Source organism: Lissotriton vulgaris, chromosome 1_1 (assembly GCF_964263255.1).
Source record: "Lissotriton vulgaris chromosome 1_1, aLisVul1.2, whole genome shotgun sequence".
NCBI classification, from domain to species: Eukaryota; Metazoa; Chordata; class Amphibia; order Caudata; family Salamandridae; genus Lissotriton; species Lissotriton vulgaris.
The window spans coordinates 499,159,896-499,178,941 of record NC_141685.1 but is presented as its reverse complement, the minus strand read 5'-3'; positions in this window follow the sequence as shown (position 1 = coordinate 499,178,941).

Below are 19,046 nucleotides of genomic sequence, written 5' to 3'. Positions count from 1 at the left end.
TTAATTAGTTAATTTATAATTACATCAATGTAATAATATTAATTGTTAATAATCGATTAATTGATATTTATAGTAATTGTATTTTTGTATGTGTAGTGTGTTGTGTGTTAACGGGGGAGTAGTGTGGGAAGTAATTTTTACCCTCATGCTATCCAATGCTTTTCCTACTGTTGCACCCTCTGGAGTGGGAAAAGTAATTTTTACCCCTACGCTATCCAACGTTTTCCCTACTGTTTGCACTCTCTAGAGTGGGAATAGTAATTTTTACCCCTATGCTATCCAACTCTTTCCCTACGGTTGCACCCTCTGGAGTGGGAATAGTAATGTTTACCCTATGCTATCCAACGCTTTCCCTACTGTTGTACCCTTTGGAGTGGGAATAGTAATTTTTACCCCTACGCTATCCAATGCTTTCCCTACTGTTGCACCCTCTGGAGTGGGAATAGTAATTTTTACCCCTACGCTATCCAACGCTTTCCCTACTGTTGCACTCTCTGGAGTGGGAATAGTAATTTTTACCCCTACGCTATCCAACGTTTTCCCTACTGTTTGCACTCTCTGGAGTGGGAATAGTAATTTTTACCCCTATGCTATCCAACGCTTTCCCTACTGTTGCACCCTCTGGAGTGGGAATAGTAATTTATACCCTACGCTATCCAACACTTTCCCTACTGTTGCACCCTCCGGAGTGGGAATAGTAATTTTTACCCTATGCTATCCAACGCTTTCCCTACTGTTGCACCCTTTGGAGCGGGAATAGTAATTTTTACCCCTACGCTATCCAACGCTTTCCCTATTGTTGCACTCTCTGGAGTGGGAATAGTAATTTTTACCCCTACGCTATCCAACGTTTTCCCTACTGTTGCACTCTCTGAAGTGGGAATAGTAATTTTTACCCCTACGCTATCCAACGCTTTCCCTACTGTTGCACCCTCTGGAGTGGGAATAGTAATTTTTACCCCTACGCTAACCAACGCTTTCCCTACTTTTGCACCCTTTGGAGTGGGAATAGTAATTTATACCCCTACGCTATCCAACGCTTTCCCTACTGTTGCACTCTCTGGAGTGGGAATAGTAATTTTTACCCCTACGCTATCTAACACTTTCCCTACTGTTGCACCCTCTGGAGTGGGAATAGTAATTTTTACCCCTACGCTATCCAACGCTTTTCCTACTGTTGCAATATGTGGAGTAAGTATATATATTAATTTATATGTAGGGTTTTTAATGTATTTTAAATGTATATGTATTAGTTATTAATTTTTAAATATGTTTTAATGTTTATATTTATAATTTGTTAAATTATTTGTATTTTTAAATCATTTTTACATTATTATTAATACATTTAAAAAAACGATATTTTTAACTTCGATATGTTTGTACTACGATATGTTTTTTGATATTTTTGTACTTACCTTGATGTAGATAGTACTCCGATATTTTTTATGTCGATATTTTTGTGTCGATATTTTTGTATGTCTATATTCTGTTTGTCGATATTATGTCATACATCCGATATGATGGGAACTATTTTTGGATGATGGTGCAGGGTAGCCGTAGTAGGGGCTGGGCAGGTATAGTGGGTATTAGTATGACAGTGAAGAGCAGGGCTACTATGGTGGTTGGCAGTCATTGGTAGGAAATGCGAGTGATACCACGAAAAAGTCTCACCTCTTAGACACTCAGAATGAATGAACGAATGAATAACTGTAGATGCCAGGCCCTAGCCACAAGTGCTCCCTGTGTATACTGGTGAGTTGCAGTCTGGTTGGTAATTGGCAAGGTTGGTATCGTAAATGACAACTGCAGTAGTAAGGCTGGCACGGTGGGGACGCAATGGCACGCCGAAGATCCAAACTTCTCTGCTATCGCCAACCTTGTGCCCTCAGAGCCCTTGCAAGCCTTCATTATCAGTTTCCTTCTTTTCAGATCTCGCCTCACCTGCTACAATATGTTTCACAGTTGGCACACTAGATAGACAACATGTTGGTTAATGTGGCTTCGAGGCGCTGGGTGACTCATGATGATGTCAGCAAGGGGAGTTGCTGCGTTGTTGAAAAGTGCAAAGCGCTGCTTATTCTCACTGCTTTGTGCAGTTATCACAGAAAAGAGCGACAGCAGTATGCGGCCAAGGCAAGCTGGTTATTTATAGTAAAGATTAAGGAATTTAGCAATGAGTCAGAGGCAAAGAACGGGAGACGCAATACAAAAAAAAACGAAGGGGGAGTAGTAGAAAGAGAATGGCGATTGGAGAAGAAGAAGATGCGGAATGTGATAAAGGCAGAATGCCTCGGAGCAGAGAGGAAGTAGAGAAGGTGGAGGGAGGAGATGGGGTGGGAAGCAGGGGAAGAGATCGGGGTGTGGGGTTAGGAGGGCAGATAGAGGCTGTCTCCCCGAACTCTGGCCTGTAAGGCTGATAGGAGGGCTGTAACTAGCCCACATTCAGCAGATGAGGGGACCGCTTAAAAAAACAAACCAAAGCACCTCTCGAAATAGATCTCGGCTGAAACCAGAGAGCCGGGAGCAGCTGGACCGGAACAGCACCAGCGGCCACAGTCTAACAAACTGTAATCAACTGCGACAGCAACCACTCCACGCAGTCTGAGGCCACAAAACAGCCCACAGCTAGATTTTGCAACATTGCCTTCAGAGTGAGACCGCTACACTGACGAAAGATTGACGCACAGCACAGAGATGGAACCAAACCACCATCTGCGCCCACAGAACAGCGACAGTATTAGAACCTCATGAGTGATGTGCATGTGCAGTAAGCGTGAAAAATCCAGCGATCTCAGAGGGATGGTGGGGGCATTACAGCCACCATGCTTCGGCTTCCGGGGAACGTGCCGTGTGAATACCGACTTAAACAAAAGACTAAAGGGACAGGTCAGGCAAAAAAGAGTGCAAATCCACTCAGCCAATCAGGTAGAAGACAAGCATTTATAAATGCAATAGGACTCCTATTTACGGGAGCCCTATTGCATTGTAAACAAAACTGCGATCGTGTAAGAAGGCAGGAACGGGAGTGGGTGGGGGGATTGTGGTGAGCAGAGAAGTAACAGACTGCGGGAGGGAATGGGGGAGGCAAAGGAACAGAACTGTTTTAAAAGTAATGGGGCCGATAGCCATGGAGAGACAAAAATGACATCATGGCTGTCAGGAGGCGGGACTAACTTAACTATACTGTATACAGCATCTCTCGCCGAGACCTAAAAATGATTTGATCCATCTTTTGAATGTTTGTTGAGGTCGTGGGAGGGATTATAATATTTGAACCAAGGTTACCTTTCCTAGAGAACTTTGATTATCATCAGTGTCATAAAAAACAGCATAAGTGCATGGCAAAGTGTGCATACCTGGAAGCGTTAGTATGAGTGAAGAAAGAATATGGTAAATGAATGAATGGACGATCCATATGTTAGACCTTTCTAAGTCTCATACCTTCCAGGCGTGTTTTTGTTGGCTCATCGCAAAAATACATTTTATTTATTTATAATGGCAATGTTGTCAGGTTCTGCTAAACGTGAGAATATTGCACACATGCTCGCATTTTATCACGTTTTTAGTGTTCTTATAGTTTAATAGGTGTGAATTTCCTTTTGGTGCACTCTAGCTTAAAATAGGTCCTACTGTTTCATGGACATAAGGGATGTTAAAAAACATGCTAACCCGCTGAGTGAAAGTTCTATGTATAGGCTTGCATACGTTGGATATTTTCTCATATGTGTTCACACTCCATTGCATTGTATATGTACTTGTCATACAATTAGTATACCACAGGAAATAAAATGTACATAAGGACAGAGATAATTTCTAATTTATCCACACTATATATATTACTCTCCTTTGTACTTGCCTAATCACCATCAAAAACAAAAAGCAACGGGCGCCTGAATAACAACTTGTTGACTGTATTGTGGAAACTAGCGGAAATGGCTGTTAGCATCAGCTGAAGCCATTTTGTTCTTTGGAAGCCATTTTAGTTAGCCATGTGTTCGCCATGTGCTTTCTCCCTCTTCACTATTGCCTGTCCTTGTATTCTGCTTAAGTCATCAGTTACAGTTAACTTCATCAGTAGATGCCACTCTCCCAAAAAAAGTGGTTCAACACAGGACTGGCCCCAACAAACAGCCTTGGTACTCTAGGGAACTCAAGGAGCAAAAACAGCGTAGTAAAAGAGCGGAGAGGAAGTGGAGGGAAGATTTTGCAACTGCCTCCAAAAATGATATAGGTTAGAGCTAAGGGCATATAAAAAACAACTAAAAATTGCTCAATCGGCGTATTTTCAGGTCAAAATTACGGAAGCAGCTAACAGGCCAAGAGAAATCTCAAAAATATTCCAAGCCCTGGTCACTCCCCCCTTGGCCACTATGGCCTCCCCTGATCCTCAGAAAAGATGTGACGATTTGGCCGCTTTCTTTGCTGCCAAGGTGTCTGACATTTATGCAGGCTTTGAGTCATCCGGACAGGCTTCTGACCCTATGGAAAGCTTGGCTGGGATTCTAGAAAAGGTTCCTCTTGATGCCTTTCCACCACTCGACCTGGCCACTGTGGAAAGACTCCTTGATGGCCTCAAATCGGGTTCTCTTCTGGATGCTGCGCCTCCTGCAGCTCTTAAACAGGTTTCAAGGACGGTGTGCCCTGCTATCATGCAGGTCATTAATTCGTCCCTGGAGTCAGGTGTGGTGCCCCCTATTTGGAAGATGGCGAAAGTAAAAGCCCTCCTCAAAAAAAGAACTTGGACCCAGAAGATCTAGCTAACTATAGACCTATCTTGCTGCTACCGGGCCTGAGTAAGATTGCTGAAAAATTCGTCAATCAGATCCTCTCCTCATTTGTTGAAACCTCGGGCGCCCTCCATTCCTCTCAGATGGGATTTAGAGCCAAACAGGGTACGGAGACTGCCCTGGTGGCAGTAGTGGAGGCGACTAGGAGTATTGTGGATGCCGGGGGCTGCGCTGCGGTGGTCTTGTTGGACCTCAGCACAGCCTTCGACACTGTAAATCATCCACTTTTGCTTCAATGCCTCCATCGGGCAGGGATCTTAGGAATGGCCCTTAAATGGCTACAGTCCTTTCTGGCGGAGAGATTTTTCTCCGTCTTTGAGGAGGAGGTATCATCCGACCAACTGCAACTTTATCACGCCGTTCCCCAGGGCTCCTCTCTCAGTCCAACCATGTTTAACATCTACATGAGTCCACTGGCTGAGGTGGTGCGCCCCTGGGGAATTCAGCTTATCACCTATGCCGATGATGATACACAGTTGATCATCTCCCTGGCAAGGGGTGATGCCGGAGATCAGGGGAGTAACAACTTGACCCCCTGTCTCACTAAGATTCTGGAGTGGATGACGACGTCGTTTTTAAAGCTAAATGGGGCCAAAACTGACTTCATGCTCCTGGGTTATAAAGCTCCCATCAACCTCGACCCTTGGTGGCCGCACTGTCTGGGCCCCCCTCCCACCCCAAAGACCCAAATAAAGAGCCTGGGGGTCTGGTTAGACACCACCTTGAGGTTTCAGGTCCAGGCCAAGAAGGTAGCAGCAACCTGTTTTGGACTGCTTAGGGTCCTTAGGAAAGTCCTGTCCCTCCTACCTTTTGAGGCCAGACGCGTGCAGGTCCAGTCGCTGATTGTATCACGCCTGGATTACGCAAACGCTGTTTATTTTGGAGCCCCAGTTGGTTCTATCCAAATCCTTCAATCAGTACAAAACTGTGCAGCTCGCCTGCTTATGAATCTTCCCAGACGCTGTTCGGCGAAGGCGGCACTTCGGTCACTTCACTGGCTGCCGATCCAGGAAAGGATCCTGTTTAAAACGTTCTGTATAGCACACAAGTTTATAAGTAATGTTGGTCCTACCATCCTCCAGCCCTTGTTTTGCCGGCATCATGCCGCTAGATCCTTGAGATCTAATCAGCGAAATTTGCTGGTGGTACCCAGGGTGAAGCGAGCACGTATGGGTGGCCGCCAGCTTTCTTTCCATGTAGCCAAGGGCTGGAATAAAATCCCAGACAACATCAGGCTGGAAATGGATCATCTTGTATTCAGGAAGCGATTGAAGACATTTTTGTTCCACTGATTATCTTCTTCTGTCCGTGGTCTACAGCGCTGGGATGCCTCAGGGTAGCCATGCGCTATACAGGAGCGCACTCATTCATTCAGTACTAAGCCAGAGCACTGCACATGATAAGAAAGGCCTACCTGAGAGAATGCACCTGCTCTTAGAATAACTGTCAGGCTATTTTAACTGATCTTAGCAACTCTGTTACTCCTCCTACTTTCTTGACAAGTATTTTCTGTTAGTCCTTATATGTGTAATAACTATTTGTGAGCACACTTGTACTGCCTCTTTTTGAGTCTTCATGCTAACTCAGCAATAAACGGGCCATAAAAGGCCCTAGGTTTCTGTACTCCTTAGACTGTCTCATACAGTGGCCTGAGGGTACCGTATTGACGCAGTCTCCCTCATGTGAGGTTAATAAATGCATTCTTTTTTTATTACAGTTTCCGTGCCAATCTCTTTGTTGATGACTTAAGGACCAGGTGCATCAGTGTACCCCTTAAAAGGTTTTTTCTTTATAAAGTAAGGCATCTGAAACAGTATCCCATCACATCAGAAAAATGAAGAACAGAACCATATGGGATCACCTATCATAACTCCCCAGGGTGGTAACCCCCATTTGTTAATACAGCCACCACTTAATATAGAAGAAATACCATGTAAGTGCAATACCAAAGATCTAGGAAAGTTGGAACCAACCAAAGTGAAGGAATGTTCCATAAAATGAAACGGATACTATTAGAAAGCCTCATAAAAAAATGAGCATATACTGCATAGTGGATTATTATTTTTGGTAAGTAGTAACTTACCACTAGTAATAATCAGTGGCTTATCACTAGTAATAAGTAGTGACTATCACTAGTAATAAGGCCACACACACAATCAAAGTTTCATTAAGTTATTCTCTTGCTCAGCACTTGGTAGATGGCAGCGAGTAGATAGGCATACTTCAGAAGATAAGACACAGCACATAACTTAAATTTATAAAAATAGGGGACCGGAGACATGAATTTTTAGAGAACAAACGCTTTCTAGTGCTTAAAACCTATAGTGCCACATTGGGACAACTGGTCCTGCTTAACAGAGACATTATCCAAGTTTAAGGACAACTGCGCTGGAGCCCTGGTCGAATACACTAAGCCGGAGGCATCAGTCAATGTTTTACCTTCTAACTTAGTCATTTTTTTGGAGCTTTTTCTCTTAAAGTCAAACAGGGCTCCTCTTGAAGCTGGATTCACATCAATGTCGTCAGATAGATTTTCTGTGAAGCTCCGGTGAAATCCTGGAAGTCTGGAGCTCTGAGCTTTCAGCAGGACAAACCTGAAATCCAGGCTGGGTTGAGGTTGAAGGTAGCCAGCTTCACTCTCATTGTTGAGTCAGTCACCTTGTGGAGCTTTTTGCAAAAAAGTTCCCAAACATCACCAAACATCTTGATCTTCTTCCAGAATGCCTCCTTGAATGTTCAAAGTGTCTATAACACCAATCCAGGGGTCTCGAATCTCTGAGATGGTCCTTGGCATGCTGTGACTACAATTCCTACCATGTACATGGCCACATCCTTAAAAGTCCAAAGTGGGAAGGGGACTTCTTGCTGGAGAAGTTGCAGGAGGGCTCAGTCAACCTGTAGATTGCAGGGAGTCCACTTGTTAATCCTTCTTGAAGCAAGGCAAAGTCCTTGGGACTGTAGTCCCAGAATACGCAGCATGTGCAATCCTTTAGAGTGCATACCTTTGGGGTGCAGATCAGATTTCCAGCAGGGCAGTCCTTCTTCTCCTTGTAGTTTTAGGCAGAAGATCTAAACTGCTTGGCAACTCTTCCATATGTATGCAGTGTTACTGGCCATCAATGAGCAGGGTTGCAGGGTGCAAAACAGGTGTATAACCACTTCCTCCAAAGAATGGCAAATTATTGCCACAGAAAGAATAATTTCTCCAAAATCCAAAATGGTAAAAGTCTCTCCTTGGAGGTTAGATCAGGATAAGCCAACTCACTTATGTGGCTAAGATTCCCTAACACTCCTCTTCTAGCCCTCTCCCTAATCTAATTACAGGGGCTCCTGTGTGGCTGGGGTGGCAGAATGTGGGAGTGAGCATGTGCTGGTCTAAAGTCTAATTCTCCCCTTGAACAGATCCTCCAGGATTTCGCGGTCTCGCGATTTGCAAAAAAATTGCGAAATCGGCAGTTTTGTAAAAATGCATCGATTTTTACAAAACTGCCCGTTCAATCTGACCCCTTCTATTGACCCCATGGCTCTCACCACAGAGCCAATAAAAGGAGTGTACTCAGGGTCCTCAAAGCAGGCAGGTGAGGTGGTGTGTTTATGTACACCCCTCACCTGTCTTGCTGCTGCTTTTCATTCCTGATTTCCTGTCCTGAGGGGACTGGTCTCTTCTGAGCATCGTAGGGCTGGGTCCACTCAGGTAGGTCTCCTGTGCTGCTGCCTTGTTGCTGTGGTCCCGCTCCACACGGGCACGTGGTGGACCCTGGGGCATCATTTAGTTTTAAAGTACATGTTGGGCCAGCTGTGTGCCCAGTGTGCGGCAGGCCCAGGGAAGGCATTTTTTTTGGACCCTCTGCACATGGGGCACGGGGTGGGCCCTAGTGGGCATAATTTTTTTTTTAAGTACATGTTGGGCCTACCGCCTGCCTAGTGTGCAGCGGGCCCAGGGGGGGCATTATTTTTGGGCCCACCGCACACGGGTCACGTGGCGGGCCCTGGAGTGCATCATTTTTTTGATAGTACATGTTGGCCCCCCCGTGTGCCCAGTGTGCGACAGGCCCAGAGGGGGCATTATTTTTTGGCCCCGCCGCACATGGGGCACGCGACGAGCCCTGGCAGGCATATTTATTTTTTTAAAAAGCACATTTTGGACCCGCTCCGTGCCCAGTGTGTGGCGGGCCCAGGGGTGCATTATTTTTTGGCCAGCCGAACACAGGGCACGCATCAGGCCCTGGGGGCCATCATTTGTTTTTAAAAAGCACTTGTTGGCCCAGCCGCATGCCCTGTGTGTGTAGTGGGGTAAGTGGCAGTGCTGTGGGACAGGTGACAAAGGACGGACTAGCCAATCCTGCTCTAACTCTTTTTTATTCTTTTGTAGAGTCTCGGAGGGAAGAAACTGCTAGTTCAAGAACCATTGACCCATCTGGCAACTAATATATGCTTGCTGCTGCACAGCACAGGTAAGTTTTTGGCCCGCTGCGGGCCCAGGTAGAGTATGGGGGGCTGTAGTTTTTAAAGAGGTGTAGTGGGGTAAGTGGCAGTGTTGTGGGACAGGAGACATGGGAAGGACTAGCCGAGCATGCGCTAATTCTTTTTTCTTCTTTTGTAGAGTCTCTGAGGGAAGAATCTGCTGGTTTAAGAGCCGTTGGCCCATCTTGCAAGTAATATATGCCTGCTGCTGCAGAGCACAGGTAGGTTTTGGGCCCACCGTGGGCCCACAGGTCATATGGGGGGCTGTGGTTTTTAAAGAGGCGTAGTGGGGCAAGTGGCAGTGTTGTGGGACAGGTGACATGAGAAGGACCAGCTGAGCCTCTTCTAACTCTTTTTCTTCTTTTGTAGAGTCTCGGAGGGAAGAATCTGCTGGTTCAAGAGCCCTTGCCTGTCTGGCAACTATATATGCTTGCTGCTGCACAGCACTGGTAAGTTTTGGGCCAGCCGTTGGCCCAGGGGGTATATGGGGGGGCTGCAGTTTTTAAAGAGGCGTAGTGGGGTAAATGGCAGTGTTGTGGGATAGGTGATTTGGGAAGGGCTAGCCAGACCTGCTCTAACTCTTTTATCTTCTTTTGTAGAGTCTTGGGGGAAAGAATCTACTCGTTCAAGAGCCATTGGGCCGTCTGGCAACTAATATATGTTTGCTGCTGCACAGCACGGGTAAGTTTGGGTTTCTGTACACTTCCGGGGATGGGATTCTGTGTGATCATGTGGGTTTCATGATTGTTATATTGTTTTTTTTTGTTTATTGGGGTGGTTAGGAGCTATCTTGGTATTTTCCCTACACACCCTTTACGCACTGTTGCCCCCGAATGTAAACGACTGGCTTATGTGCTCCTACAAAGTACACTTGTACAAATTTGTGTCAGCCAGACAACGGTCCCTCTCAGAGCAATCCATCCGGGCATTATTGTTTTTGCATTATAATCAGCAGCACAATTTAAGGCTAGATTTGGACTGCTCAGAAGAACTTTACATGCATGGCCAAGATTAACACGACAAGCATACAGGTTCCATGGGCATATATTCAATACCATGTTTATGTCCTATATATAGCCTTGAAGCAAAACAAACTGTCTACATTTTAAATAAACTAAATATACATAGCTTCATGTTGTAAAATAGCTCCAACAACTAAGATATCTGTGTTTGTTGCAGGAAAAATTGCAAGATAAAGTGCCGCAAAATGCCTCTAAATCTCCAGATGTGTGCCGCTAAATTTCCAGATTTGTGCCGCTAAATTGACTAGTTCATGCCACAATATCCTGGGGGGGTCTGTTTGAAGAACAGTTTGACCACTCCACACCCTTCCTGCCAGTGTCTTCTGCATCTGCATTTCTCCTCCCACAGGAAATCCATTGTCACTCTAGCAGGCTACTTCACACCTCATTAAGACAGCTTCCCATAGCCTGGCAGAGGCTAGGCAGTCAGTAGAGGGCAGCTAGAAAGCTGTGTTTTGGCTTATAGAAAAGAATGATGAATAACTTATTTTCTGTGATAGATATTATAAATTTAACCCAGGCAAGTTGCTGGATGTATCACAACTAACATTCTGATACCTTGAATAACAATGTATCCTACTCCTATCAATCTTTTTACTTAAATAAAGTATTCCAATGTTAGCTTACGGGGCTCATTATCTCCAATAGGGAAAAAAGAAATTGCTTATAGTTACATGGCAGCCTACCTCGGGGGCACCTAAGGGCGACTTTAGGTGGGACTTATATGTAACAATAAAATAGATTACTGTTTTGCAGTACCTTTAATTCCAAAGTCAATTCCTCATATGATTTAATTTTAAAGACAGTCTGCAAATGACAGCAGCTAACACAGCAGTGCACACTCCAGTGCAGAAAATCTACTTGGCTTCTTAACCTCCCTGCCTTGCTATATACTATGGACTTAAAGGGGTCAGATAATGCCAATTGTAATTACACCTTACATGCCTTTAAAACAGTGCGCCGGCCCTGGGTTTGCTAAGCTGAGCCCAAGGCCCAATCTGAGTCATTTACTACCAGTACCAGTCACAAAATGGGGGTGATCAGGGCCAAAATGTGCAGCTAATATTTTAACAGTGAGCCATACTCACCCACTACCTCATTTCTCCTTTCATTCCATTGCACATCATTGAGCAAGGTAGGCTGGCAGTGCTTAATTTGCAAAATAGTAAGTACCTGTCCCCAAAACATTTCCTAGGGGGCAGTGGGAGCCAGGGAGGAAGACCTGACCTGCAGCCCCATTACTGCCTGGATCCTTTGATCTCCTCTTGCAGATGCTGGCCTGTTGTCTGGCATTCCACCTGGTCATGAGAAGCATGCACACAGTTCAAATGTATTCAGCCTTAAAAATGAGATCCTTAATCATTGGCATCCAAATGGTCTATTTTACAACTCTGAAGGAAACTCATGCTTAGATACTATTCAGACATTGTGAAATCCTTATCCTCTCTCCATGGCCCTCCGTTCCTGCAACCTATCCCTGCTTCTCATTTGAAGAGTTGCAGTATATGTCCTTCAAATGCAACTAGTTAAGGCACTCGTTCTGAGGTCTGAGTTATTCACAATTTGACTGGTAACAGGAGTCACTGGTTAAACCAGAATTACAACGAATGCGGGAAAACCACTATTATTTGATTTCCCTAAATTACAGAGCATTAACTAGCTAAGTGGCCAATGGACACATAAAATACCATAAGGGGTGTGCAGAGATGTTCCAAGCTTGCAGCTTAATGAAAACCTTAAACTGTGCATTTGCCTCTCACATTTCTTCATCCGTTACACTGCAAAGTGCTGCATCCAATAATACCATAACCACACCTTGGTGGTCTTTACCCAAGACAAGGAAACACTTTCCCCACAGCATCAAAACAAACACAACACACTTTCAACCACATTCTCATCTCGTGAAGCATGCTCCCTGTTAGAGCTGACATACTTGGTTGGGCATTTTCACAAACCTTTTGTCTTCACCCCTCCTGTTGTGCTGAATTAGATTTTGTTGGGTTTAGGGGCATGTGTGCTTTACCACTAATAACCAGTGCTAAAGTACCTGTGCTCTCTCCTTCAAACATATAGACTTGTATGTTTGTAGACTTCCCCACTTAGGTCCTGAAGAATCGCGAGTCAATGTACAAAAGCGAGAAACATGTCGACCAATTTTAACACCTCTTAGTATAGTCTAGAGCCAGGAAACATTATTTTCCAGCAAGCCCAGACTGTCTTTCAATTTTAATTGAAGCAAGGGACCACCCGAATAAAGTTGTTTCTGGTACCCTTTGCTTCATTTTAATTCACTTCTTCGTCTACAACGTTCTGGCCCCACACCCGCATTGCACCCATAGGCAGTGGGATAAAAAGATCTCTGCTAAAGAGCACCTCTTTGAGGTGTGCCCGTCGGGGATTGCACTGCCTACCCGACAAGGAGCAACGCCTATGATGAAGCATGACACCTGCAAAGGTGTGTGAGGCAACTATATACAACACATTGGATACCCAGTGGTAGGCGTATATACCTTAACCACCACTTCCCCATCTCCTGGTAACCAGCACACATACACTAACCTCCACCAGGAACAGCCTTGTCCACTTCTTTTGACAAATAAATGCTAACACTCATTGCACTACCCACTAAGTAGCCTTTTAAACATGTCTGAGGCCTGCCACTGCAGTACGTAGTGCAGTTTGAAACTGTCTTTTCAACCTGAAAAAAATAACGTTTTGCTCAACCTAAAAAATTCCTTTTAATACTTATGTGACCCCTAAGTTAGGCCCTAAAGGCTCAAATGGAAGAATATGATTTAAAAAGTAGACCATGTGTACTTAAGTTTTGCATGTCCTGGCCGTGGAAAACTCCAAAAGTCATTTTTCCCAATTGTAAGGCCTATCTCTCACATTGACAAATACTGAGTCCACATATTACATTTAATAAGTGATAACTTTGGACTGAGGGCATATAGAGATGTGCTGGTTAATCACACATTGCAATTTACAATCTTCTTTGATGGTAAAGTTGGATTTTCAGTCCAACTTCTGAAAATCTACTTTTAAAAAGTTGGTATCATCTTGTCCCAACCATTTGTGTCTTCTGTCAGTGCCTTGGGTCAAATGACTGTCAATGGCTCTCCTATTGGAGTTTGTGTTCTGCTTCTAGATAGGGGCCATAGATGCAGATAGGCCATCCCACCAGGATTACTGGGAGGGGTTGTACCAAGTCCCACTTACACTTTTAAGGGTGTTGCCCCTGCACACTCAAAGGAATCTGACACCAGACCTGCCCTGCCCTTTGTCACACCAGACAGTTGAAAGCTTTGACAGGGGAAGATCTTTCCACAACCAGTTGTAGAGGTAAGAGAGGGAGTCCCCTGACACAAAAGCTGGCACCAGGTATAAATATTGGCAACTCAGAACACTCCTGGTCCTTTGGGACTTACCGAAGAATGACTGCCACAGGAAGAACTGCTCTGCTGCCTGAACCACTGTATTACTGTCTAAGAAGGAAGCCTGGATCTACTTGATTTCATACCATCCTTTAGAGGCCTCCCTACAAGTGCACAGCTGACCTGCTGCAGCTGAACCTGCAATTGGACCTACCTGAGCCCTGCTGGCCTCTGCAAGGAATTCGTCCTTGATTCCCAAAAGGTGCCTCCTCAGGTCCTGGACCATCGGCTAACATTAGAGTATACTCCCCCTCAATAAAAGGTGAAAATGCTAAGGCTTTGGCTGCTCTGGACTGCCAATGGTCCCATTCACACCAATACACTTCCACTCACAAGGACCGACATAACAAAGCTCCAATGAGACCTGTTCTTCATGCTGACAATGAATACCAGTGACAACCTGCAACACGAGACATGCACTTCACACCACCACACAGACAATCTGCGATGCCATCTTGGTTGTCCTGACCATATGACTTTCCTCCTGTGTACCAGGACCAGGTGCCCATGAGTGGCAGTTTACGCTTTTATGCACTATTTTCATTAAAACATTATATTGAATATCTCCAGGTTTACTCATTGGATTTTTGTTGTTATGGTATAATTTTGTTGTTTACAATTTAATATATGTTTCAAATTGGATATGAAGCCTCGCGCAGTTCTAGTACATTTTGGAAACTATCTTCTGTGACAAAGCATTTTCGAGAAGTCCAAGCCAAACGCACTGTGGCTGATATTTCTTTATTTGTTTGACCTGATTTCTGCCACGTAACTGTCGAGAAATGATGGCACTCTCGCCAAATGATCAAACCCTTCCAAGAACCAGGGGACAGGCCTTCTTGATGAACCCAGCTAGGCTGAAAGTGATTAGTGAGATTGGACCAGATTTGTTTCATCTGAGATTAAGGTGCAGGAATTTTGGTCTGAATATAGAGTGTAAGGGGAACCCTATCCACTATATTGCATCATGGTTTAGAGTAAAGGATTGGTAATGACAAAACTGGTCCAGGCAGCTGGTGGGTATGTAAGTAGGCAGGCACATTCTCACTGATAAAGAAAGCTTGGGGTGTTTTCTTTTTTAGGTGATGGGGTAAAACGTTGGTTCTATTTAGGTTTGCTAAGGGTTTCACTGGTCAGAGGGGCTGCTCCAACCAACACAGACCAAGTAGGCCTGGCAGCTTCAACGTGTGGGGACAGAGGGAGGGGGTGGAGGAGGATACCCAGGGAGATAGGAAGGGGGGTAGGTCTCGGGCGAGGGACATAGGGTGGACATAGGGAGGATGCAGAACAAAAACCAGAGGGAAGAGTAAATTGAAAGTAGATTGAGCATTCTTCATGTGTCAATGATCATTCAATTGGTTATTCTGTACATTACTGGCAAAAAATAATTAATATGCACAGTGAATGTCAGAGGTCTGAATGACAGTGCCAAAAGGACAAGGGTCTATGAGATATTAAGATCTGTTAGCCAAGATATAATTTGTCATCAAGAGACCCATATCACATGGCGCAAGAGGGATAAGTTGTGGAGTAGAGGATATGAAATGGCTATATGTTCAACGCAGACCTCAACAAGCATTAGCAGATCAATGGGGGTGCTAAGCGCTGATTACCCTATCCACAGGATTGACAATAAGTAGCATCTATGGATGTAACCAGAAAGACCCTAAATTATGGGAGGATCTAGAAATGGAGTTAGCCTCCTGTCCAGACCCTTTGATTATATGTGGGGACTTAAATATACATTTGGAAGCAGACACTACACGATCCCCAAAGTAAAGCAGGAGGAAACCTTGTCTTGGTTTAATGTAAGTGACGCTTGGGCGGTTAATAACTCTCCCGATCCTGGGTAAACTTATTTCTCACACCCACATAAAAAGCATGCTTGTTTAGATATTTTCCAGTCTTCCACTAATATCTTAAACAATGTCGAGATCAAAAAACTTCCTAAACTATTCTCAGACCATAATACACTACTGCTGGAAATAGCAGGATTGGGAAGGAATGGAGAAAATATAAATGGGCCTTTGACGAGAAGCTCTTGGCCAATGCTGAATTTATCGCACAGATAAGGCATTGGGTGACAGAATATTTTAATATAAATTGCTACAGCACCTCTCGGAGAGTAGTTTGGGATGCTTTTAATGCAGATTGAGAGGAGAGATTGTTATTTATGTGGGCCGGAGGCGGAAAGGACAGAGGGCTGAGGTCAATCAGCGGATAGAAAAACTGGCACATTTGGAGACAGGACTTGTAAAGATTATTAGTGAACAGCCAGGGATAGAGCAAGAAGAAAAATAGTTACCTCTTAAACTGATAATGATAAAAGCTAAAACTAAAAGTTATTTCATGGAGAAAGTGGCCCAAGGCTATAAAGCGCATAAAAGCGAGGTGTATGAATATAAAGAGTCAGTGGGGAGGATTACTGCTCTTCGCACAAGACAGAAAATCACTTGGTATGATATCACTAAAATTAAAAAGAGTGATGGCCAATATGCCACAAAAACCATCCGACATCTGCATTTCTGAGGCATTCTATAAAGATGTATACCAGGAAGACTCTCCTAGCTATATGCTGGCAGCTGGGGAGGAGGAAGGATGGAAGCAATCAAGAGAAATTGATAAAGTAGCATGTCAGGAGATGGAGGACGAAATCACATTAAAAGAAGTCAGAGCGCCCTAGGCTTTTTGGCTTCAGGGAAAGTGGCCAGCCCAGACAAAATTCTCCTCGATTTGTATAAAGCACTTCAGCATGAGCTAGCTCCATTATTACTGGATCTGTTTTAAGGGGTTCAGCATAATGGGATCCCACCCCAATCTTGACAGGGCACCAATATAGTTATCTTTCCAAAAAAAGGGGTAGCTGCCGGAATTACCTTCTTCATACGTTCCAATCTCCCTGATAAACTCTGATGCCAAATTATATTCGAAAGCTTTTGCTATTCGGTTAGGGAGGATCATTGCCAACCTGGTTTCAATCAATCAATTAGAGGTTGGTGAAGCGCACTACTCACCCATGAGGGTCTCAAGGCACTGGGGGGGGGAGGTAGGGTAAAGGTAGGGCAGCTCCAGTCAGTCGAAAAGCCAGGTCTTGAGAGCCCGTCTGAAGGTGTGCAGGGTTGTTGAGCGTCTCATTTCTACTGGGAGAATGTTCCATGCTGTGGCTGCGGTGTAGGAAAAGGCTCTCCCTCCAGATCTGCTTTGGCGGAAGCAGGGGACCTCTGCCAGGGCCCGGTCAGCCGAACGGAGGTTCCTTTTGGGTGCGTGGAAGCTCATTCTGTTGCGCTAGGATGCCCGAGGGTAGCTATCGCGCTTTATAAATGCTCTTTTCATTTCATTCATTTCATTTCATTTCAGGTATTTGGGTCCGATGTTGTTGAGTGATTTGTAGGCGTGCGTGAGTAGTTTGTAGGTGACCCTCTTCTCGATGGGGAGCCAGTGGAGTTCTGGCAGGTGTGGGGTCATGTGTTTGTGGCACGGTATCCCTAAGATGAGCCTGGTGGCCGCGTTCTGGATGGTTTGGAGTTTGCATAGTAGGGATTTGTTGATTCCTGCGTAGAGGGCGTTGCCGTAGTCGAGCCTGCTGATGATGAGTGCGTGGGTGATGGTCTTTCTGCAGTCCGGGGGGATCCACTTGAAAAACTTACGTAGGATCCAGAGGCAGTTGAAACAGGTGGAGGAGATAGCTTTGATTTGGCGGTTCATGGAGAGGGAGGAGTCCAGGATTGTGCTGAGGTTCCGAGCGTGGTCCATAGGGGTGGGTAGGGCTTCGAGGGCGGGAGGCCACCATTAGTCGCTCCAGGCGGAGAGGCGGGGTCCGAAGATGAGAACCTCGGACTTCGGACCGAAGATGAGAACCTCGGTTGCCATGGTTTTACCATGGCAACATGGGTTCATAACCGGTAGGGGATATCAAGTGGGTTATCTCTATGCTAGATATAGTGAAAGTAATGGGGAACCGGATGGCAGTGATTCTCTTTGATGCAGAGAAAGCAAACCAAAGGAAAAAAACCGGCAACTATCAACAGGTTTGATACTAAGAAGTTGGCATATAGAGATGATATCACCATCATTACAATAGATCGGGAGAAGTCAATCATAGTGGTTGAGAAAATATCAGGTGGCTTCGGGAAAGAATTAGGGTACCTCTCAAACAAAGGGGGGACGAAGATAGTCCGCTCCAAGAGCACTCATTTTCAAGATCCCCGAAAGGTTGGAACAGCTTTTTATTTGGGGGTTAAGATAAGTAGTGTTTTGGATTCTATATGGTCAATAAATTTAGACACTATACTAGTCACTCTAAGTACCGACTTAAGGGCCTTAGACCAGCTTAATTTCTCAATAATAAGAGGTCTAATATCTTTAAAAATATCCTCCTAGCTTAGGTGCTGTACCTATTTTGCTCTATTTCCTTTGAGGTACCAGATGCAATTATTAAGAAACTGGACTCTCTGTTTCTGAACTTCATATGGCAATACCAGGAAACACGAAAATGTCGAAAACATTTTCTGCTCCTTCAGGAAAGAGGGGGATGTCCCATCCCTAATCTCCGTGCCTATTACTGGGCCACTCCATTACAACAGATGGGAATCCTGCTTGCAGCAGATCTATAGATAATTAATGGTTCAAATCCCCCTCCATATATCAGCTGGCTATTGGTAGTGAGGCTTTTGGAGTTTTAGCCCGACAACTTGAACCCAGTTATTATACAAAACACTCTCTTTAAGCCCCTAAAGGCAGCTTGGAAAGCCTGGATGAAGGTTGGCAGACTGAAGAAGATCCTAAGTTATAACAGGTATATTATGCATCTGTGGAGTTTGTCGCTTTTTCTGGCTATGCTCTTTGATGTAATAGGCAGGTATTGGGAACAAGCTGGGATTGCTAGGATTGCACACCTTTATAATGATACAGAACTCTCCTCTTTTATACGTCTCAAGACAGATATCAGGGCACAATTGAAATGTAAGCTGAAGGAATGTCTTGCCCGAACACGGGGTGAGCCCATGAATTTAGCTAGGATTCCACTCCTGGAAATATTTTGGTGAAGGGATTGCAGGATAAGAGATATCTATAAAATACTGGAAACTACCGCAGATGATCTAGCAAAACCGTAAGCAAACTGGGCTATGAAGTTAGTAGACGGGGATACAGATTTAAACATGTCAATTGCACTGGAGAGGAAGATTTTCCTGTCTGCAAATCTGAATGCCCAGCACTATAAAACACATTTTAATGTATACTATACATCGATGTTATTCGACTGAGGTAAGATGGAGAACGATAAGTGTCCTAGGTGTCAAGAAGGAGCAGCCGAGTTCATACACGTTTTTATCTTGCAA